The following is a 24,714-nucleotide window of genomic DNA, read 5'->3' as shown; positions in this document are numbered from 1 at the left end:
TCTATCAGAGGTGAGGAGCCCCAAGCCCTGCAGTCCAGACACGCTTCTATCTTCAGAGGCGAGGAGCCCCTAGCCGTGCAGTAAGACAATTCTGTCTTGTTCAGCCAATCAAAGCATTTCATTTATCCAAGCTATTTTATAAAGTACTTTAATGCAAAATTCCCTAATAATCATAACTATTAGGTATTTAGCATGATTCCTGCAATTGTATTAAAAAGAAAATTATCCATGCTCAATCATACCAGTTGATACATAAGTAGCCTACACAGTATAACCAGGCAATGAAATTACTTTTTTTTTTCTTCCTAACGTTTGAAGCTGTGGCTCTAATAACTCTTACAGAACATGTGTGCCATCTTGTGGAATTATTTGGCTACTGCAAAATTCTACAATACATTGACATTGTGTTCACTTCCAATATTTAAAAACAGTGAATGCTAGTTCCTCAAATTGCAGTGCACATACAGTCACCTATACTGCTAGTCATCTGAAAGTTATTTATACCATAAGTGTAGCTCAGTTATTCAAAGAATAACTTCAGTTATTCAAAGAATAACTTCAGTTATTCTTATAGCTGGGGTAACTCTATATAAAGAAACTTTTTTTTTTTTTTTTTTAGAAAACTGAATAAAACACTGAGCTGCCTGACCCTGTTTAAATCATATAAACCATCTGTAAGTCCGGATTTGGCTGGTATGAAATGGCATGACCTGTAGAAACCACTGAAGATCAGTTTAGGACAACGAAGGCACAGTCACTCTTACTGTATCCAACTGTGAACAAGGAATTCACCAGAATTCACTGGGGGGCCTTACTGTGATGTCATTATTACTGTACCTCCTCCGTGCATCAAACTGTCTCAACTGGAAACCCCTTTAACGCCTGACTGACTGCTGTTATACTCGTTTTCCCTTTAAGATCTAAAAGTGAATGAATTTCTTTTATACTGACTGTGGAAGGGTGGTGGGATATTCACTGACACACACGGGAGGCAGAAGGTTTATTTGCAACACCGCACTGGTGCCCAGTTTTATTATTTTCTTTGAGTTGGAGTTATTTTCTCCTTAGCCCGCAGAGGGCGCTGTTGTCTGTGGACTGAATACCGACAACGGTAGTCAGGTCCACAGTAAGAACATAAGAAAGTTTACAAACGAGAGGAGGCCATTCAGCCCATCTTGCTCGTTTGGTTGTTAGTAGCTTATTGATCCCAGAATCTCATCAAGCAGCTTCTTGAAGGATCCCAGGGTGTCAGCTTCAACAACATTACTGGGGAGTTGGTTCCAGACCCTCACAATTCTCTGTGTAAAAAAGTGCCTCCTATTTTCTGTTCTGAATGCCCCTTTATCTAATCTCCATTTGTCACCCCTGGTCCTTGTTTCTTTTTTCAGGTCAAAAAAGTCCCCTGGGTCGACAGTGTCTATACCTTTTAGGATTTTGAATGTTTGAATCAGATCGCTGCGTAGTCTTCTTTGTTCAAGACTGAATAGATTCAGTTCTTTTAGCATGTCTGCATATGACATGCCTTTTAAACCCAGGATAATTCTGGTTGCTCTTCTTTGCACTATACGTACCGTATTTAAAAGTATGTTCTGTATTACTGTCCACATGTCGTCTCTTATGGCAGTTGATATTTTCAGAATTCTATCGTTCTGAATTAAAATACTTCTGTTGAAAATATAGTACTGTACCAACAAAACCAACTACAGTACATCTAAATGGAAGCCTACTTATTTTAAAACAGTCCTTTCAGCTATGTATTTTTCACATTGTATCTTTTTTGTTTTCCCTGAAAAAACGGACAAGGGTTGGAACGAACCAGAATGGAATAATCACTCGTTTAACCGTCACTGAAGTCAACATTTTATAGAGTCGGATACGTGAGTGCTGACTGTACATACAAAAAGGTTATGCAGTGCCCTCTTGTGTTCTTTTCCTTAAGACAAGGGGAATTGTGAATAATTGAGGTTCAGGTTATTAATGGGGGTTGTTGGGTTATTTAATTGCAGTGAATCAATTAGACACCTGCACTGTACTGCATGTAGTCCTGTGCCTTTAGTAATGAGTTCTTCAATAAACTGCGATAGTGATCTACCTTTGTCGTAAAGCAGTGTCTGGGTTTATTTTCCTGATACGCTACAGTATGATTATCGATACATTGATTGGAGAATACTGTTTACTTTCAGAATCTCCGCCCACATGGGCACAAGTGGTGTTGAACTGGCAGGAAGGGATGAGTGCAGCAAACAGGGGAATTCCTGCACCATTACCAGCCCCTTCACAAGTTAAATAAAGGGAAATCGTTACCTTTTAAGGGGAGGAGAAAATCCTACTGTTTTGTATTACTAAGAGGACGTACCTTGTACACTCAGTGGCAGTCATGTAACAAAAACCCATAGGTCTATAGATTCTAGCTGCATTGCATAGCCTACTTTTGTTAATCATAATGTGAAAATGCATTAAAATAATATAGGCACTCCACTGACAATATTAGTTCCTTCTAAATACGAGCAGCCCGTATATCGAAGCATCAGTCGCCTGCGCCCCAATAGGTCTGACGGGTTGCACCGCAGCGGGGTTACAGTGCAGAGACTTACTTAAAAACAATAAACAACTGTATAAGGACACTGTAGTCAAACACACAGAAGCCCACAATATATGCCTTTCTAGACAAACAATTTGGGATGTAAGTACATCTCTGACAAATCTACTTATTTAATAGCAATCATCTACTCACTGTTTCTAAAATCACTTGTGTCTGTGAAGATGCCATTGAGAAGCATTAAAAGCCATGTATGACGCATCCTCATTAACACACGGGAAGGAAACGTCAGAAGTGGTTTTGTGTGGTTTGTGTGCTTCAGATCTGTAACTGAATGCCTCTAGTGTTCATCGCTTCACAGAGTCAGAGCCAGCTCCAACATGCACCACATCTTTCTTCCATTCTGGGTTATTGTATTTCTGCCCTGTAAGTTTTTTTTTTTTTTTAAAACACACTAAATGTCATGCGATTCTCTTTCGTTATATAAGAAGTGTGCTGATAAGCTCTGAGAGTAAATTCAGTTTGAGTATTTTTTGTATTTCTTTCATTAAACTATGAGGCTGTCAGTGTATCAGCACAGTGCATGTATATTATTTCTGTTTTTCTGATTTCAAAGTCAATTATTGCTCAGTGGTGAAAGGCTAATTTAAAATATTTGTATGTATTTATTTATTTTTTACAGACACATTTATTTCCCTTTGCTGTATCAGACATTGTTACTTTGTGTGAGAAACAACAATTGTATTTCTTTCTTTCCACAGACGCAGCGTCTCAGTCAACTCTGAAAGTCACCCAGTGGCCCCCGGTTGCTGTAGTGAGCCTGCGCCAGTCTGTAGAGATGAATTGCAACCAGAGTGCTGCTAATATCTACATGTACTGGTATCAACAGCAAAACTCCAGTGAGCTTCAACTGGTCTTTTCCTCTCCATACGGCAGCGATCCAGAAAAGGGTGAAAACATCCCTGATAGATTTACTATCTCCAGGACACAGATGGAGAGAATCACTCTAAATATAAAGAATGCTGATGCTGCAGACACTGGAGTGTATTACTGTGCAGCTAGTGCCACAGTACACAAACCTATCAGTCTTCCTGTCTGAAAACTCTACAAGAGGGCAGACAAGAGACAGAAACACAACATGCAGCAACACACAATAATACACAATACTGTGACTGTTTAGAAAATGCTTCCCTCATGTAACTTTGGTGTTCACTTGATAACATTGTAAGCCTTCCAGTTGTTCTACTTGTCATATTGGTAGTTTTTAACTGCAGAAAATCTTTCTCCTCCCTGAAGCGTTGCCACTAACCCACTCAAAATGGGCATACCCCCTTATACTTGCAGCATCAGGAGGTTATATACTTTTAATCCTGACTTTGCAAGCTCTAACTTTTAACCCCATTGCTAACCTTAACTCCACAGTTTGAGTAATTAGTGGGGTTCCAAAAAATATAGCGTCATCCGTCCCCACGTGTTGCTACACCTGTTTAAATAACGTACCTGGAAATTTTTCTTTTCATAACATCCTGATAACGTTTTACACTTATAACTTAAAGTCTGTTTCAAACCTCTTTTCAAAATGTCTGCTCTAGTAAGGATTATTGCCCACATTGTCAAACAGGTGACACAGCAATAGCGACCCATGATGTGGTACGGAACAGAAAAGCCAGAGCACTTGTTGTTACATTGTTTTGGTTTCTTTATCACTCTTCCTGCAGTGATTTAGAGGACAGATCTCAAACCTTAGTGCACTAGAGCAGATATTTTGAAAATAGCTTTGAAACAGATTTTAAAATTATAAAATGTTCTCAGGATGTTAGCAATGAAAAGACGAATTACATGTACATTATTTAAACAGTTCTAGTAACATGTGAGGACGTGTCACGCTATATTTTTCATAACCCCGATATATACTCTTTAGCCTGATCTTATACATTGTTAATTTAACTGCACATTTGATTTTCTTTTTCCTTAGTAAAATAGAAACATTGTAATTCTTAAACACCTTGCGTGTCAAAATGAATTCAAATTAAAAATCAAATTAAACTTCTTACCACTTTAAAAAATAAAGAAATGAAAAACTGCAGGCTCCCAACTGTGATATGAACTTACAAGCACTTTATATGTAAGCAGCTTAGCAATGTATTGAAAGCAGGGCTCTTTGGAAACACCTGAACTACAGGAAATGGTGACATCAGGGTTGTGTGCTTCAGATCTGTAACTGAATGCCTCTAGTGTTCATCGCTTCACAGAGTCAGAGCCAGCTCCAACATGCACCACATCTTTCTTCCATTCTGGGTTATTGTATTTCTGCCCTGTAAGTATTTTTTAAGAACCACTAAATATTAGATTATCTTTCTTTATACAACAAGTGTGCTGATAAACTCATTTTTTTATTTTTTATTTTGGTATTTAAACTATGAGGTTGTAAGTGTATCGGCACGGTGTCTTTTTGTATATTTTGCTTTAAATACTGATTAGGATCTTTCATTTCTGGTTTTCTGATTTCAAAGTCAATTATTGCTCAGTGGTAAAAGGCTAATTTATAATATTTGTTTGTATTTATTTACTTTTTACAGACACCTTTATTTCCTCTTGCTGTATCAGACATTGTTACTTTGTGTGAGAAACAACAATTGTATTTCTTTATTTCCACAGACGCAGCGTCTCAGTCAACCCTGAAAGTCACTCAGTGGCCCCCGGTTGCTGTAGTGAGCCTGCGCCAGTCTGTAGAGATGAATTGCAATCAGAGTGCTTCTAATACCTACATGTACTGGTATCGACAGCAAAACTCCAGTGAGCTTCAACTGGTCTTTAGCACTGCAAACACAGCAGATGTTAAAGAAAAGGGTGAAAACATCCCTGATAGATTTACTGTCTCCAGGACACAGGTGGAGAGAACAGCTCTAAATATCAAGAATGCTGAGGCTGCAGACACTGGAGTGTATTACTGTGCAGCTAGTGCCACAGTACACAAACCTATCAGTCTTCCTGTCTGAAAACTCTACAAGGGGGCAGACAAGAGACAGAAACACAACATGCAGCAACACACAATAATACTCAATACTGTGATTGTTTAGAAAATGCTTCCATCATTTAACTTTGATGTTCACTTGATAACATTGTAGACCTTCCAGTTGTTCTACATACCATATTGGTAGTTTTTAACTGCACACAAAATCTTTCTCCTCCCTGAAGAAGTGTTGCCACTAACCCACTCAAAATGAGCATACCCACTGGGAAGAAAATGGCAGTTACGCCTTTAAGGGATGGTGTCGCTGGAATGGAAACTACATGCCTCAGAAGGCTCAGTGTCAATTGGTAGGGCGGTGTTACACAGTTTAAAAGGAAGCAGATCAGAACAATCGGGGTGTTCTGTGATTGTGGGGAACACTGCCCGATTGTCCTGCCTGCGCAAGCTTTGGGGAATCTATCCTATCTTCCTGTGTCTGTGGGAAAGCTATAATAAGTGCTTTACAGTTCAGTCGTAGTTAATTGTTGAAAGTTTTGTTTAGCACGTTTTTCTAGTGGTGGGAAAAGAGAAGCCTCTTGAATCACTGAACCCTCTGAACCATTTGCTTCATAAAAGATTCACTGAGCCGAATCACTTGAAATGTTTCGTGCTCCAAAGTGACATCTATTGGTAGAGCCGCGTCATTGAACATACTTGAACTTGAACATACCAGTTACACACAGGCTGCTATTGCCTGGAACTTGGCATTTAGAAATAATGATCTGTAGCCTAATGTACATGGAAGACACCGTAAAGCATGCTTTTTACAGGCTCTGTCAGTGTCATTTGTGACTTACAAAATGAAGTTACATTTTATAATTTCTCTGTTATCTGGTTATATATCAACCACACATGTGATTACCCAACAAAAAAAAAAACAGTCACGCATACGCATTATCATACTTGAAATGTAAAATTGTTGTACAATCGAAAACACGATAATGTTGCTTTAGAAAGGTAGGCATATCTGACCTCAGATGTACTCGGCTGGGAAATTAGTGTTGAAACAAGTAAGATATTTGATATTTCATTTGTTAGCCAGTTTCCCGGTGGCCTAACAAGTTAGTAAGTCGTGTAATTAGAAATGCTTGTCAAGCGCATGGATCGAATCCCTGCTCCTGTGAGGAAGTGTGCGTGTAGAGAACTTGTTTTAGATTTTAATAATAATTACATTTTCCAAAATGCAACATACTTGAAGCGTAACCCCAAGTCAATTAAAGTCTGCTGGATATTTAAAATAAAGTGTTTTTAAAGTGCATAATATATAGAAACATAAAATAATAATAATGTTTATTTTATTACATTTCAGTAAAACATACTTGAATGCAAAGATTTCTACATATACATCCATATATATTTATATATATATATAAAAAAAAAGCATATTACATATATGACTCGGCAGACGTGAACCCGGACCTCTGTTGATTATTTTCTCGCACTAAACTCATAGAGCCGCCACGGATCCCACAGTAATAACACAAACATCAACAAGATATGGTGCTTTAAGGTGTAATGGTGTTTTTTCAATATAGCAATTTGATATTTATAAATTATATTTATTTTGTTGATGTATCACAATGAAATAATATTGAATTCAAGACTTCTTTGACAAAGGTTTGAAAAGACATTTTATTAACAATTATTTCTGGAAAACATCTCAAATAATCATTAAATTTATTTTTATAATAAACAATAATCAAACGCCCCCAATTTCACATAGTAGTAGCCAGCATATTCAGACGATCCGTAGAACTGCTAGCGTTTGTGTCACGTGATGTATTGCTTCATGCGAAGCAACTGAACCTTTGATTCACAACACTGTTTGCTTCTAATGGTTCGAGATGAGTCGAAGCGGGTGAGGCTTTGTACCCATCACTACGTTTTACCTCTTGCTGAGGCAGCCTTTTTGTTTCTTTTTGTTTTGTGTATTTTGCGATTTGGTTAAATTGCTGTGTTGTTACTGCTGTCTATGCCGTTATTAGTTGGTGTCCCACGGGGTGGCCTGGGGTGCCTGTGTGGTGCAGACACGGTAAAACTATACTGTGTTACCAAGCGTGTTACTTATATGACCCGGGACTGGTTAAGGCACTGTTTGGTTATTAGCTGCAGGAGCAGCGAACTGCACACCGGTGTGGGAAGCGTTCATAGTACAAGAAAATGAAACACAAGACCGTGGTTTTGGGATATTGTTTATTTACTGACTGAACTTGACTCTTTTAAAACCAATCACTGCTGTGGGAGCACCAGCATCCCGCCATTCCTCTTAAGGGATTCAGCACCCATCCGTACACATCCTGGGACTCAGCTGTGGTGGGAACGCTCCCACATATCCTGGACTTCACTTACCTGTGTTTCTGGCTCACTCCACCAGAGGGAGCCCAACCTCTACTCACCTGTGTTCCTGGCTCACACCACCAGAGGGATCCCAACTTCTACTTACCTGTGTTTCTGGTTCTCTTCACCAGAGGGAGCCCAACTTCTACTTACTTGTGTTTCTGGTTCTCTTCACCAGAGGGAGCCCAACCTCTACTTACTTGTGTTTCTGGTTCTCTTCACCAGAGGGAGCCCAACTTCTACTTACTTGTGTTTCTGGTTCTCTTCACCAGAGGGAGCCCAACTTCTACTTTCCTATTTTTCTGGTTCTCTTCACCAGAGGGAGCCCAACCTCTCCTTACCTGTGTTTCTGGCTCTCTTCACCAGAGGGAGCCCAACCTCTACTTACCTGTGTTTCTGGCTTACTCCATCAGCGGGAGCCAAACCTCTACTTACCTGTGTTCCTGGCTCACTCCACCAGAGGGAGCCCAACCTCTACTCACCTGTGTTCCTGGCTCACTCCACCAGAGGGAGCCCAACCTCTACACACCTGTGTTCCTGGCTCACTCCACCAGAGGGAGCCCAACCTCTACACACCTGTGTTTCTGGCTCACTCCACCAGAGGGAGCCCAACCTTTACTCACCTGTGTTCCTGGCTCACTCCACCAGAGGGAGCCCAACCTCTACTTACCTGTGTTCCTGGCTTGCTCCTCCAGAGGGAGCCCAACCTCTACTTACCTGTGTTGCAGAGTCTGGACATTCTACAGGCAAAGCATGTAGCAGCTTGGTCGTCTCGAAGTAGCATAGAGGGGGGAGAAGAAGTGAGGTAGTTAGTGGCCCGTACAGGGCAAATTAATGCTTTTGATTAAGTGTAAACTTGTGTAAATAAAGTTATTACGCAACGAGTTCACTCCAGTTTGTGTGGAAGAAAACACCGGTGTCCAGTACCACCGCACTACCACTCGTTTACACCACCTATACTTGCAGCATCAGTAGGTTATAGACTTTTAATCCTAACTTTGCAAATTCTAACTTTTAACCCCATGCCTAACCTTAACTCCACACTTAGAGTAGTGGGGTTCCGAAAAATATAGCGTCACATTTCCCAGGTGTTGCTACAACTGTTTAAGTAAAGTACTTGTATTTTTTCTTTTCATTGCTAACATCCTGACAACGTTTTGCACTTTTAACTGTGAAGTCATTTTGAAAGCTCTTTTCAAAATGGCCGGTATATTGCACTGATAGTGTAAGGATTATTGCCCACATTGTCAAACAGGTGACACAGAAATAACGATCCATGATGTGGTACGGAACAGAAATGCCAGAACCTTGTTGTTACGTTTTTTATTTTATTTTATTTTTTTATCGCTCTTCCTGCAGTGATTTAGAGGACAGCTCTCAAACCCCAGGGCACTAGAGCGGACATTTTGAAAAACGTTTTGAAACAGATTTTAAAGTTATAAGTGTCAAACGTTGTCAGGATGTTAGCAATGAAAATAAAAATTACATGTATTATATTTAAACAGTTGTAGCAACACGTGGGGACGTATAATGCTATATATTCTGAAACCCTGCTACTTACTCTTTAACCTGATCTCATACATTGATAATATAAATGCACATTTATCTTTCTTTTTCCCCAACAAAAAAGAAACATTGTAATTCTTAAACACCTTGCGTGTGAAAATGAATTCAAATTAAAAATCAAATTAAACTTCTTACCACTTTAAAAAATAAAGAAATGAAAAACTGCAGGCTCCCAACCGTGACATGAACTTACAAGCACTTTATATGTAAGCAGCTTAGCAATGTATTGAAAGCAGGGCTCTTTGGAAACACCTGAACTGCAGGAAATGGTGACATCAGGGTTGTGTGGTTCAGATCTGTAACTGAATGCCTCTAGTGTTCATCGCTTCACAGAGTCAGAGCCAGCTCCAACATGCACCACATCTTTCTTCCATTCTGGGTTATTGTATTTCTGCCCTGTAAGTTTTTTTTTTTTTTTTTTTAAAACACACTAAATGTCATGCGATTCTCTTTCGTTATATAAGATGTGTGCTGGTAAGCTCTGAGAGTAACTTCAGTTTGGTTATTTTTTGTATTTCTTTCATTAAACTATGAGGCTGTCAGTGTATCAGCACAGTGCATGTATATTATTTCTGTTTTTCTGATTTAAAAGTGAATTATTGCTCAGTGGTGAAAGGCTAATTTATAAATTACTGTTGCATGATGTGTTTATTGATTTATTTTGTACAGACACATTTATTTCCCTTTGCTGTATCAGACATTGTTACTTTCTGTGAGAAACAACAATTGTATTTCTTTCTTTCCACAGACGCAGCGTCTCAGTCAACCCTGAAAGTCACCCAGTGGCCCCCGTTTGCTGTAGTGAGCCTGCGCCAGTCTGTAGAGATGAATTGCAACCAGAGTGCTGCTAATAACTACATGTACTGGTATCGACAGCAACACTCCAGTGAGCTTCAACTGGTCTTTTACTCTCCATACGGCAGCGATTCAGAAAAAGGTGAAAACATCCCTGATAGATTTACTATCTCCAGGAAACAGATGGAGAGAATCACTCTCAATATAAAGAATGCTGAGGCTGCAGACACTGGAGTGTATTACTGTGCAGCTAGTGCCACAGTACACAAACCTATCAGTCTTCCTGTCTGAAAACTCTACAAGGGGGCAGACAAGAGACAGAAACACAACATGCAGCAACACACAATAATACTCAATACTGTGACTGTTTAGAAAATGCTTCCATCATTTAACTTTGGTGTTCACTTGATAACATTGTAGACCTTCCAGTTGTTCTACTTGCCATATTGGTTGTTTTTAACTGCAAAAAATCTTTCTCCTCCCTGAAGCGTTGCCACTAACCCACTCAAAATTGGCATACCCCCCTATACTTGCAACATCAGGAGGTTATGTACTTTTAATCCTAAATTTGCAAGCTCTAACTTTTAACCCCATGCCTAACCTTAACTCCACACTTAACCTGGTCTTATACATTTGTTAATATAACTGCACATTTATCTTTCTTTTTCCCCAATAAAATAAAAACATTGTAATTCTTAAACACCTTGAAAGTCAAAATGAATTCAAATTAAAAATCAAATTAAACTTCTTACCACTTTAAAAAATAAAGAAATGAAAAACTGCACGCTCCCAACTGTGACATGAACTTACAAGCACTTTATATGTAAACAGCTTAGCAATGTATTGAAAGCAGGGCTCTTTGGAAACACCTGAACTACAGGAAATGGTGACATCAGGGTTGTGTGCTTCAGATCTGTAACTGAATGCCTCTAGTGTTCATCGCTTCACAGAGTCAGAGCCAGCTCCAACATGCACCACATCTTTCTCCCATTCTTGGTTACTTTATTTCTGCCCTGTAAGTTTTTTTTAAAAACCACTAAATATTAGATTATCTTTCTTTATACAACAAGTGTGCTGATAAACCCTCTTTTTTTGGTATTTCTTTCATTGAACTGAGGTTGTCAGTGTATTGGCACGGTGTATTTTTGTATATTTTGCTTTAAATAATGATTGGGATCTTTTATTTCTGGTTTTCTGATTTCAATTATTGCTCAGTGGTGAAAGTCTAATTTATAATATTTGTATGTATTTATTTATTTTTTACAGACTCATTTATTTCCCCTTGCTGTGTTAGACATTGTTACTTTCTATGAGAAACAACAATTGTATTTCTTTCTTTCCACAGACGCAGCGTCTCAGTCAACCCTGAAAGTCACTCAGTGGCCCGCCGTTGCTGTAGTGAGCCTGCGCCAGTCTGTAGAGATGAATTGCAACCAGAGTGCTTCTAATGCCTACATGTACTGGTATCGACAGCAAAACTCCAGTGAGCTTCAACTGGTCTTTTATTCTTCATACGGCAGCGATCCAGAAAAGGGTGAAAACATCCCTGATAGATTTACTGTCTCCAGGACACAGAGGGAGAGAATCACTCTAAATATAAAAAATGCTGAGGCTGCAGACACTGGAGTGTATTACTGTGCAGCTAGTGCCACAGTACACAAACCTATCAGTCTTCCTGACTGAAAACTCTACAAGGGGGCAGACAAGAGACAGAAACACAACATGCAGCAACACACAATAATACTCAGTACTGTGTCTGTTTAGAAAATGCTTCCATCATTTAACTTTGGTGTTCACTTGATAACATTGTAGACCTTCCAGTTGTTCTACTTGTCATATTGGTAGTTTTTAACTGCACACAAAATCTTTCTCCTCCCTTGAAGTGTTGCCACTAACCCACTCAAAATTGGCATACCCCCTGTGAAGAAAATGGCAGTGACGCCTTTAAGGAATGGCGTCGCTGGAAAGGAAACTACACACCCCAGAAGGCTCAGTGTCAATTGGTAGGACAGGGTTACACAGTTTAAAAGGAAGCAGAGCAGAACAATCGGGGTGTTGTGTGATTGTGGGGAACACTGTTCGATTGTCCTGCCTGCGCAAGCTTTGGGGAATCTATCCTATCTTCCTGTTGTCTGTGGGAAAGCTATAGTAAGTGCTTTACATTTCAGTCGTAGTTAATTGTTGAAAGTTTAGTTTAGCGCGTTTTACCTCTTGCTGAGGCAGCCTTTTTTGTTTCTTTTTGTTTTGTGTATTTTGCGATTTGGTTAAATTGCTGTGTTGTTACTGCTGTCTATGCTGTTATTAGTAGGTGTCCCATGGGGTAGCCTGGGGTGCCTGTGTGGCGCAGACACGGTAAAACTATACTGTGTTACCAAGCGTGTTACTTATATGACCCGGGACTGGTTAAGGCACTGTTTGGTTACTAGCTGCAGGAACAGCGAACTGCACACCGGTGTGGGAAGTGTTCATAGTACAAGAAACTGAAACACAAGACCCTGGTTTTGGGATATTGTTTATTTACTGCCTGAACTTGACTCTTTTAAAACCAGTCACTGCTGTGGGAGCACCAGTATCCCGCCATTCCTCTTAAGGGATTCAGCACCCATCCGTACATATCCTGGGACTCAACTGTGGTGGGAACGCTCCCACATATCCTGGACTTCACTTACTTGTGTTCCAGGCTCACTCCACCAGAGGGAGCCCAACCTCTACTTACCTGTGTTGCAGAGTCTGGACATTCTACAGGCAAAGCATGTAGAAGCTTGGTCGTCTCGAAGTAGCATAGAGATGGGAGAAGTGAGGTAGTTAGTGGCCCGTACAGGGCAAATAAACGCCTTTAATTAAGTGTAAACCTGTGTAAATATTGTAAATAAAGTTACTACGCAACAAGTTCACTCCAGTCTGTGTGGAAGAAAACACCAGTGTCCAGTACCACCGCACTACCACTCGTTTACACCCCCTATACTTGCAGCATCAGTAGGTTATATACTTTTAATCCTAACTTTGCAAATTCTAACTTTTAACCCCATGCCTAACCTTAACTCCACACTTAGAGTAGTGGGGTTCCGAAAAATATAGCGTTACATGTCCCCAGGTGTTGCTACAATTGTTTACATAACGTACTTGTAATTTTTCTTTCCATTGCTAACATCCTGACAACGTTTTGCACTTTTAACTGTGAAGTCAATTTGAAAGCTCTTTTCAAAATGGCTGTATATTGCACTGATAGTGTAAGGATTATTGCCCACATTGTCAAACAGGTAACACAGAAATAATGATCCATGATGTGGTGCGGAACAGAAATGCCAGAACCTTGTTACGTTATTTATTTATTTTTTTATTGTTCTTTCTGCAGTGATTTAGAGGACAGCTCTCAAACCCCAGGGCACTAGAGCGGACATTTAGAAAAGTGTTTTAAAACAGATTTTAAAGTTATAAGTGTCAAACGTTGTCAGGATGTTAGCAATGAAAATAAAAATTACATGTATGATATTTAACCAGTTGTAGCAAAATGTGGGGACGTATAATGCTATATATTCTGAACCCCTGCTACTTACTCTTTAACCGGATCTTATACATTGATAATATAAATGCACGTTTCTCTTTCTTTTTCCCCAACAAAATAAAAACATTGTAATTCTTAAACACCTTGCGTGTGAAAATGAATTCAAATTAAAAATGAAATTAAACTTCTTACCACTTTAAAAAATAAAGAAATGAAATACTGCAGGCTCCCAACTGTGATATGAACTTACAAGCACTTTATATGTAAGCAGCTTAGCAATGTATTGAAAGCAGGGCTCTTTGGAAACACCTGAACTACAGGAAATGGTGACATCAGGGTTGTGTGCTTCAGATCTGTAACTGAATGCCTCTAGTGTTCATCGCTTCACAGAGTCAGAGCCAGCTCCAACATGCACCACATCTTTCTTCCATTCTGGGTTATTGCATTTCTGCCCTGTAAGTCTTTTTTTAAAAACCACTAAATATTAGATTCTTTCTTTATACAACAAGTGTGCTGATAAACTCTCTCTTTTTTTTGGTATTCCTTTCATTGAACTGAGACTGTCAGTGTATCGGCACGGTGTATTTTTGTATATTTTGTTTTAAATAATGATTGAGATCTTTTATTTCTGGCTTTCTGATTTCAAAGTGAATTATTGCTCATTGGTGAAAGGCTAATTTATAATATTTGTATGTATTTATTTATTTTTTACAGAGTCATTTATTTCCCTTTGCTGTATCAGACATTGTTACTTTGTGTGAGAAACAACAATTGGATTTCTTTCTTTCCACAGATGCAGCGTCTCAGTCAACCCTGAAAGTCACCCAGTGGCCCCCGGTTGCTGTAGTGAGCCTGCGCCAGTCTGTAGAGATGAATTGCAACCAGAGTGCTTCTAATGCCTACATGTACTGGTATCGACAGCAAAACTCCAGTGAGCTTCAACTGGTCTTTTATTCTTCATACGGCAGCGATCCAGAAAAGGGTGAAAACATCTCTGATAGATTTACTGTCTCCAGGACACAGTTGGATAGAATCACTCTAAATATAAAGAATGCTGATGCTGCAGACACTGGAGTGTATTACTGTGCAGCTAGTGGCACAGTACACAAACCTATCAGTCTTCCTGTCTGAAAACCCTACAAGGGGGCAGACAAGAGACAGAAACACAACATGCAGCAACACACAATAATACTCAATATTGTGTCTGTTTAGAAAATGCTTCCCTCATGTAACTTTGGTGTTCACTTGATAACATTGTAGACCTTCCAGTTGTTCTACTTGTCATATTGGTAGTTTTAAACTGCTGTGAAAGAATTGCACCTCTCCACGGTTCATTGCCCCTTTAAAACACTGACCAAACACACACAAATGGATTTTTTAAAGCACGGTTACGCCATTTTTAATGGAAACACACAAAAATAAACAAAAATAAACACCTAGCTCTTCTTTGAGCAATAACTAAAACAAAACAGGAACCTAAACTAAAAACAGGACAGCTAAGCTGTTTACCTGTAACAGAACAAAACAAACAAAACAGAACACACAAAACAGGCTTCTCTACCTTTTTCCTTTTAAATTACAGCTGTACCCACACACCACCACAATCAGGCATCTACCCTCTTCAGCAGCTGCCCAAAGCAGACTAACTGCTCTCCTTATAAACCCTGCACCTGGCTCTAATTTTCAATCATAGCCAGGTGCAGGTGATAATTAACAATTAAACAATTAACAAAACAATCAAACAATTAACAAAACAAACCAAAATGTACCTTACGCACATGTTTTTCTGCAGGGAGGTTTTAACCCCCTCCCTGCTGTCTCACACTGCACACAAAATCTTTCTCCTCCCTGAAGAAGTGTTGCCACTAAACCACTCAAAATGGGCATACCCCCTGTGAAGAAAATGGCAGTGACGCCTTTAAGGAATGGCGTCACTGGAAAGGAAACTACACGTCCCAGAAGGCTCAGTGTCAATTGGTAGGGCGGGGTTACACAGTTTAAAAGGAAGCAGAGCAGAACAATCGGGGTGTTGTGTGATTGTGGGGAACACTGCCCGATTGTCCTGCCTGCGCAAGCTTTGGGGAATCTATCCTATCTTCCTGTGTCTGTGTGAAAGCTCTAGTAAGTGCTTTACAGTTCAGTTGTAGTTAATTGTTGAAAGTTTAGTTTAGTACGTTTTACCTCTTGCTGAGGCAGCCTTTTTGTTTCTTTTTGTTTTGTGTATTTTGCGATTTGGTTAAATTGCTGTGTTGTTACTGCTGTCTATGCCGTTATTAGTAGGTGTCCCACGGGGTAGCCTGGGGTGCCTGTGTGGTGCAGACACGGTAAAACTATACTGTGTTACCAAGCGTGTTACTTATGTGACCTGGGACTGGTTAAGGCACTGTTTGGTTACTAGCTGCAGGAGCAGCGAACTGAACACCGGTGTGGGAAGCGTTCATAGTACAAGAAACTGAAACACAAGACCGTGGTTTTGGGATATTGTTTATTTACTGCCTGAACTTGACTCTCTTAAAACCAGTCACTGCTGTGGGAGCACCAGTATCCCGCCATTCCTCTTAAGGGATTCAGCACCCATCCGTACACATCCTGGGACTCAACTGTGGTGGGAACGCTCCCACATATCCTGGACTTCACTTACTTGTGTTCCAGGCTCACTCCACCAGAGGGAGCCCAACCTCTACTTACCTGTGTTCCTGGCTCACTCCACCAGAGGGAGCCAAACCTCTACTTACCTGTGTTGCAGAGTCTGGACATTCTACAGGCAAAGCATGTAGCAGCTTGGTCGTCTCGAAGTAGCATGGAGAGGGGAGAAGTGAGGTGGTTAGTGGCCCGTACAGGACAAATTAATGCTTTTGATTAAGTGTAAACTTGTGTAAATATTGTAAATAAAGTTACTACGCAACGAGTTCACTCCAGTCTGTGTGGAAGAAAACACCGGTGTCCAGTACCACCGCACTACCACTCGTTTACACCCCCTATACTTGCAGCATCAGTAGGTTATATACTTTTAATCCTAACTTTGCAAATTCTAACTTTTAACCCTATGACTAACCGTAACTCCACACTTAGAGTAGTGGGGTTCCGAAAAATATAGCGTCACATGTCCCCAGGTTTTGCTACAACTGTTTACATAACGTACTTGTATTTTTTCTTTCCATTGCTAACATCCTGACAACGTTTTGGACTTTTAACTTTGAAGTCAGTTTGAAAGCTCTTTACAAAATGGCCGGTATATTGCACTGATAGTGTAAGGATTATTGCCCACATTGTCAAACAGGTAACACAGAAATAACGATCCATAATGTGGTGCGGAACAGAAATGCCAGAACCTTGTTACGTTATTTTTTTTTTTTTTTATTGTTCTTTCTGCAGTGATTTAGAGGACAGCTCTCAAACTGCAGGGCACTACAGCGGACATTTTGAAAAGCGTTTTAAAATAGATTTTAAAGTTATAAGTGTCAAACGTTGTCAGGATGTTAGCAATGAAAATAAAAAATTACATGTATGATATTTAAACAGTTGTAGCAAAACGTGGGTACGTATAATGATATATATTCAGAACCCGCTACTTACTCTTTAACCTGATCTTATACATTGATAATATAAATGCACATTTCTCTTTCTTTTTCTCCAATAAAATAGAAACATTGTAATTCTTAAACACCTTGCGTGTGAAAATGAATTCAAATTAAAAATCAAATTAAACTTCTTACCACTTTAAAAAATAAAGAAATGAAAAACTGCAGGCTCCCAACCGTGACATGAACTTACAAGCACTTTATATGTAAGCAGCTTAGCAATGTATTGAAAGCAGGGCTCTTCGGAAACACCTGAACTGCAGGAAATGGTGACATCAGGGTTGTGTGCTTCAGATCTGTAACTGAATGCCTCTAGTGTTCATCGCTTCACAGAGTCAGAGCCAGCTCCAACATGCACCACATCTTTCTCCCATTCTGGGTTATTGTATTTCTGCCCTGTAAGTCTCTTTTTAAAAACCACTAAATATTAGATTATCTTTCTTTATACAACAAGTGTGCTGATAAACCCTCTCTTTTTTTGGGGTATTTTTTTCATTAAACTGAGGCTGTCAGTGTATCAGCACTGTGTATTTTTGTATATTTTGCTTTAAATAATCATTGGGATCTTTTATTTCTGTTTTTTCTGATTTCAAAGTGAATTTATAATATTTGTATGTATTTATTTATTTTTTGCAGACACATTTATTTCCCTTTGCTGTATCAGACATTGTTACTTTGTGTGAGAAACAACAATTGTATTTCTTTCTTTCCACAGACGCAGCGTCTCAGTCAACCCTGAAAGTCACTCAGTGGCCCCCGGTTGCTGTAGTGAGCCTGCGCCAGTCTGTAGAGATGAATTGCAATCAGAGTGCTTCTAATACCTACATGTACTGGTATCGACAGCAAAACTCCAGTGAGCTTCAACTGGTCTTTAGCACTGCAAACACAGCAGATGTTAAAGAAAAGGGTGAAAACATCCCTGATAGATTTACTGTCTCCAGGACACAGGTGGAGAGAACAGCTATAAATATCAAGAATGCTGATGCTGCAGACACTGGAGTGTATTACTGTGCAGCTAGTGCCACAGTACACAAACCTATCAGTCTTCCTGTCTGAAAACTCTACAAGGGGGCAGACAAGAGACAGAAACTCAACATGCAGCAACACACAATAATACTCAATACTGTGATTGTTTAGAAAATGCTTCCATCATTTAACTTTGATGTTCACTTGATAACATTGTAGACCTTCCAGTTGTTCTACATACCATATTGGTAGTTTTTAACTGCACACAAAATCTTTCTCCTCCTTGAAGAAGCGTTGCCACTAACCCACTCAGAATGGACATACCCACTGTGAAGAAAATGGCAGTGACGCCTTTAAGGAATGGCGTCGCTGGAAAGGAAACTACACGTCCCAGAAGGCTCAGTGTCAATTGGTAGGGCGGGGTTACACAGTTTAAAAGGAAGCAGAGCAGAACAATCTGGGTGTTCTGTGATTGTGGGGAACACTGCCCGATTGTCCTGCCTGCGCAAGCTTTGGGGAATCTATCCTTTCTTCCTGTGTCTGTGGGAAAGCTATAGTAAGTGCTTTACAGTTCAGTTGTAGTTAATTGTTGAAAGTTTAGTTTAGCACGTTTTTCTAGTGGTGGGAAAAGAGAAGCCTCTTGAACCACTGAACCCTCTGAACCATTTGCTTCATAAAAGATTCACTGAGCCGAATCACTTGAAATGTTTTGTGCTCCATAGTGACATCTATTGGTAGAGCCGCGTCATTGAACATACTTGAACTTGAACATACCAGTTACACACAGGCTGCTATTGCCTGGAACTTGGCATTTAGAAATAATGATCTGTAGCCTAATGTACACGGAAGACACCGTAAAGCACGCTTTTTACAGGCTCTGTCAGTGTCATTTGTGACTTACAAAATGAAGTTACATTTTATAATTTCTCTGTTATCTGGTTATATATCAACCACACATGTGATTACCCAACAAAAAAGCCAGTCACGCATACGCATTATCATACTTGAAATGTAAAATTGTTGTACAATCGAAAACACGATACTGTTGCTTTAGAAAGGGAGGCATATCTGACCTCAGATGTACTCGGCTGGGAAACAAGTAAGATATTTGATATTTCATTTGTTAGCCAGTTTCCCGGTGGCCTAACAAGTTAGTAAGTCGTGTAATTAGAAATGCTTGTCAAGCGCATGGATCGAATCCCTGCTCCTGTGAGGAAGTGTGCGTGTAGAGAACTTGTTTTAGATTTTAATAATAATTACATTTTCCAAAATGCAACATACTTGAAGCGTAACCCCAAGTCAATTAAACTCTACTGGACATTTAAAAAAAAGTGTTTTTAAAGTGCATAATATATAGAAACATAAAATAATAATAATGTTTATTTTATTACATTTCAGTAAAACATACTTGAATGCAAAGATTTCTGCATATACATCCATATATATTTATATATATAAAAAAAGCATATTACATATATGACTCGGCAGACGCGAACCCGGACCTCTGTTGATTATTTTCTCGCACTAAACTCATAGAGCTGCCACGGATCCCACAGTAATAACACAAACATCAACAAGATATGGTGCTTTAAGGTGTAATGGTGTTTTTTCAATATAGCAATTTGATATTTATAAATTATATTTATTTTGTTGATGTATCACAATGAAATAATATTGAATTCAAGACTTCTTTGACAAAGGTTTGAAAAGACATTTTATTAACAATTATTTCTGGAAAACATCTCAAATAATCATTTCATTTATTTTTATAATAAACAATAATCAAACGCCCCCAATTTCATATAGTAGTAGCCAGCATATATATATATATATATATATATATATATATATATATATATATATATATATATATATATATACTGTATATATTAATTTAACAAAGATTAATTGAAATTATTTTAAAATGTAAATTGACAAACAGTATATTCTTCCTTCCAGTTCTAACCTACGTCAACGAAGCATTATTGATTCGAAGTAAAGCGTTGTATTGGTGGTTTGTGTCTTCTTTTGTAAATATACCATCAAAAAGTTTCGATAGTGCACCTACGACACCGTCAGCAAGATTTTTCAACGTGAGCATGCATGACTGAATACACCGAGCGTCTGCAGCTTCAGAGGATCCATAGAACTGTTGGCGTTTGTGTCACGTGATGTATTGCTTCTTGCGAACCAATTTAACCTTTGATTCACAACACTGTTTGCTTCTAATGGTTCGAGACAAGTCGAAGCGGGTGAGGCTTTGTACCCATCACTACGTTTTACCTCTTGTTGAGGCAGCCTTTTTGTTTCTTTTTGTTTTGTGTATTTTGCGATTTGGTTAAATTGCTGTGTTGTTACTGCTGTCTATGCCGTTATTAGTTGGTGTCCCATGGGGTGGTCTGGGGTGCCTGTGTGGTGCAGACACGGTAAAACTATACTGTGTTACCAAGAGTGTTACTTATATGACCCGGGACTGGTTAAGGCACTGTTTGGTTACTAGCTTCAGGAGTATCGAACTGCACACCGGTGTGGGAAGCATTCATGGTACAAGAAACTGAAACACAAGACCGTGGTTTTGGGATATTGTTTATTTACTGCCTGAACTTGACTCTTTTAAAACCAGTCACTGCTGTGGGAGCACCAGTATCCCGCCATTCCTCTTAAGGGATTCAGCACCCATCCGTACACATCCTGGGACTCAGCTGTGGTGGGAACGCTCCCACATATCCTGGACTTCACTTGCTTGTGTTCCAGGCTCACTCCACCAGAGGGAGCTGCTGTTGTCTGTTTCTCTGTGTTCCAGGTGATAACCAACCGAGAGAGCCCAACCTCTACTTACCTGTGTTCCTGGCTCACTCCACCAGAGGGAGCTGCTGTTGTCTGTTTCTCTGTGTTCCAGGTGATAACCAACCGAGAGAGCCCAACCTCTACTTACCTGTGTTCCTGGCTCTCTTCACCAGAGGGAGCCCAACCTCTACTCACCTGTGTTCCTGGCTCACTCCACCAGATGGAGCCCAACCTCTACTTACCTGTGTTCCTGGCTCGCTCCTCCAGAGGGAGCCCAACCTCTACTCACCTGTGTTCCTGGCTCACTCCACCAGAGGGATCCCAACTTCTACTTACCTGTGTTTCTGGTTCTCTTCACCAGAGGGAGCCCAACCTCTACTTACCTGTGTTCCTGGCTCACTCCACCAGAGGGAGCCCAACCTCTACTCACCTGTGTTCCTGGCTCACTCCACCAGAGGGAGCCCAACCTCTACACACCTGTGTTCCTGGCTCACTCCACCAGAGTGAGCCCAACCTCTACACACATGTGTTTCTGGCTCACTCCACCAGAGGGAGCCCAACATTTACTCACCTGTGTTCCTGGCTCACTCCACCAGAGGGAGCCCAACCTCTACTTACCTGTGTTGCAGAGTCTGGACATTCTACAGGCAAAGCATGTAGCAGCTTGGTCGTCTCGAAGTAGCATAGAGGTGGGAGAAGAAGTGAGGTAGTTAGTGGCCCGTACAGGGCAAATTAATGCTTTTGATTAAGTGTAAACTTGTGTAAATATTGTAGATAAAGTTACTATGCAACGAGTTCACTCCAGTCTGTGTGGAAGAAAACACCGGTGTCCAGTACCACCGCACTACCACTCGTTTACACCCCCTATACTTGCAGCATCAGTAGGTTATATACTTTTAATCCTAACTTTGCAAATTCTAACTTTTAACCCCATGCCTAACCTTAACTCCACACTTAGAGTAGTGGGGTTCCGAAAAATATAGCGTCACATGTCCCCAGGTTTTGCTACAACTGTTTACATAACGTACTTGTAATTTTTGTTTCCATTGCTAACATCCTGACAACGTTTTGGACTTTTAACTGTGAAGTCAGTTTTAAAGCTATTTTCAAAATGGCTGTATATTGCACTGATAGTGTAAGGATTATTGCCCGCATTGTCGAAAAGGTGACACAGAAATAACGATCCATGATGTGGTACAGAACAGAAATGCCAGAACCCTGTTGTTACGTTTTTTATTTTATTTTATTTTTTTATCGCTCTTCCTGCAGTGATTTAGATGACATCTCTCAAACCCCAGGGCACTAGAGCGGACATTTTGAAAAGTGTTTTAAAACAGATTTTAAAGTTATAAGTGTCAAACGTTGTCAGGATGTTAGCAATGAAAATAAAAATGACATGTATGATATTTAAACAGTTGTAGCAACACGTGGGGACGTATAATGCTATATATAACGAAACCCCGCTACTTACTCTTTAACCTGATCTCATACTTTGATAATATAACTGCTCATTTCTCTTTATTTTTCCCCAACAAAATAGAAACATTGTAATTCTTAAACACCTTGCGTGTGAAAATGAATTCAAATTAAAAATCTACTTAAACTTCTTACCACTTTAAAAAATAAAGAAATGAAAAACTGCACGCTCCCAACCGTGACATGAACTTACAAGCACTTTATACGTAAGCAGCTTAGCAATGTATTGAAAGCAGGGCTCTTTGGAAACACCTGAACTACAGGAAATGGTGACATCAGGGTTGTGTGCTTCAGATCTGTAACTGAATGCCTCTAGTGTTCATCGCTTCACAGAGTCAGAGCCAGCTCCAACATGCACCACATCTTTCTCCCATTCTGGGTTATTGTATTTCTGCCCTGTAAGTTTTTTTTTTTTTTTTTTAAACACACTAAATGTCATGCGATTCTCTTTCGTTATATAAGATGTGTGCTGGTAAGCTCTGAGAGTAACTTCAGTTTGTGTATTTTTTGTATTTCTTTCATTAAACTATGAGGCTGTCAGTGTATCAGCACAGTGCATGTATATTATTTCTGTTTTTCTGATTTCAAAGTCAATTATTGCTCAGTGGTGAAAGGCTAATTTAAAATATTTGTATGTATTTATTTATTTTTTACAGACACATTTATTTCCCTTTGCTGTATCAGACATTGTTACTTTGTGTGAGAAACAACAATTGTGTTTCTTTCTTTCCACAGACGCAGCGTCTCAGTCAACCCTGAAAGTCACCCAGTGGCCACCGGTTGCTGTAGTGAGCCTGCGCGAGTCTGTAGAGATGAATTGCAACCAGAGTGCTGCTAATACCTACATGTACTGGTATCGACAGCAAAACTCCAGTGAGCTTCAACTGGTCTTTTATTCTTTATACGGCAGCGATCCAGAAAAGGGTGAAAGAATCCCTGATAGATCTACTGTCTCCAGGACACAGTTGGATAGAACATCTCTAAATATAAAGAATGCTGAGGCTGCAGACACTGGAGTGTATTACTGTGCAGCTAGTGTCACAGTACACAAACCTATCAGTCTTCCTGTCTGAAAACTCTACAAGGGGGCAGACAAGAGACAGAAACACAACATGCAGCAACACACACTAATACACAATACTGTGACTGTTTAGAAAATGCTTCCCTCATTTAACTTTGGTGTTCACTTGATAACATTGTATACCTTCCAGTTGTTCTACTTGCCATATTGGTAGTTTTTAACTGCTGTAAAAGAATCGCAGCTCTCCACGGTTCGTTGCCCCTTTAAAACACTGACCCAACAGCAAAAAATCTTTCTCCTCCCTGAAGCGTTGCCACTAACCCACTCAAAATGGGCATAACCCCCTATACTTGCAACATCAGGAGGTTATGTACTTTTAATCCTAAATTTGCAAGCTCTAACTTTTAACCCCATGCCTAACCTTCACTCCACACTTAACCTGGTCTTATACAATTGTTAATATAACTGCACATTTCTCTTTCTTTTTCCCCAATAAAATAAAAATATTGTAATTCTTAAACACCTTGAATGTGAAAAGAAATTCATATTAAAAATCAAATTAAACTTCTTACCATTTAAAAAATAAATAAATTAATTAAAAACTGCACGCGCCCAACCGTGACATAAACTTACAAGCACTTTATATGTAAGCAGCTTAGCAATGTATTGAAAGCAGGACTCTTTGGAAACACCTGAACTACAGGAAATGGTGACATCAGGGTTGTGTGCTTCAGATCTGTAACTGAATGCCTCTAGTGTTCATCGCTTCACAGAGTCAGAGCCAGCTCCAACATGCACCACATCTTTCTCCCATTCTGGGTTATTGTATTTCTGCCCAGTAAGTCTTTTTTAAAAACCACTAAATATTAGATTATCTTTCTTTATACAACAAGTGTGCTGATAAACTCTCTCTTTTTTTTGGTATTTTTTTCATTGAACTGAGACTGTCAGTGTATTGGCACAGTCTTTTTTTGTATATTTTGCTTTAAATAATCATTGGGATCTTTTATTTCTGGTAGTCTGATTTCAAAGTCAATTATTGCTCAGTGTTAAAAGGTTAATTTATAATATTTGTATGTATGTATTTTTTTTTTTTTTTTTTACAGACACATTTATTTCCCTTTGCTG

The 24,714-nt window shown here is 39.5% G+C and overlaps 1 long non-coding RNA gene across 1 annotated transcript; it reads left to right on the top strand.

Moving 5' to 3' along the window:
- The first annotated feature begins 12,048 nt into the window (after positions 1–12,048).
- Positions 12,049–23,616, top strand: LOC117971268 (uncharacterized). Its single transcript, XR_009319967.1, has 4 exons — positions 12,049–12,398; positions 14,549–15,876; positions 18,052–18,858; positions 23,301–23,616. It is a non-coding gene; the product is annotated as an uncharacterized LOC117971268 (long non-coding RNA).
- Positions 23,617–24,714: the final 1,098 nt, after the last annotated feature.

The sequence above is a fragment of the Acipenser ruthenus genome, chromosome 50, assembly GCF_902713425.1.
Source record: "Acipenser ruthenus chromosome 50, fAciRut3.2 maternal haplotype, whole genome shotgun sequence".
NCBI lineage: Eukaryota > Metazoa > Chordata > Actinopteri > Acipenseriformes > Acipenseridae > Acipenser > Acipenser ruthenus.
Note: the sequence above shows the minus strand (reverse complement) of the source record. Positions and strands in the feature narration are given on the sequence as shown.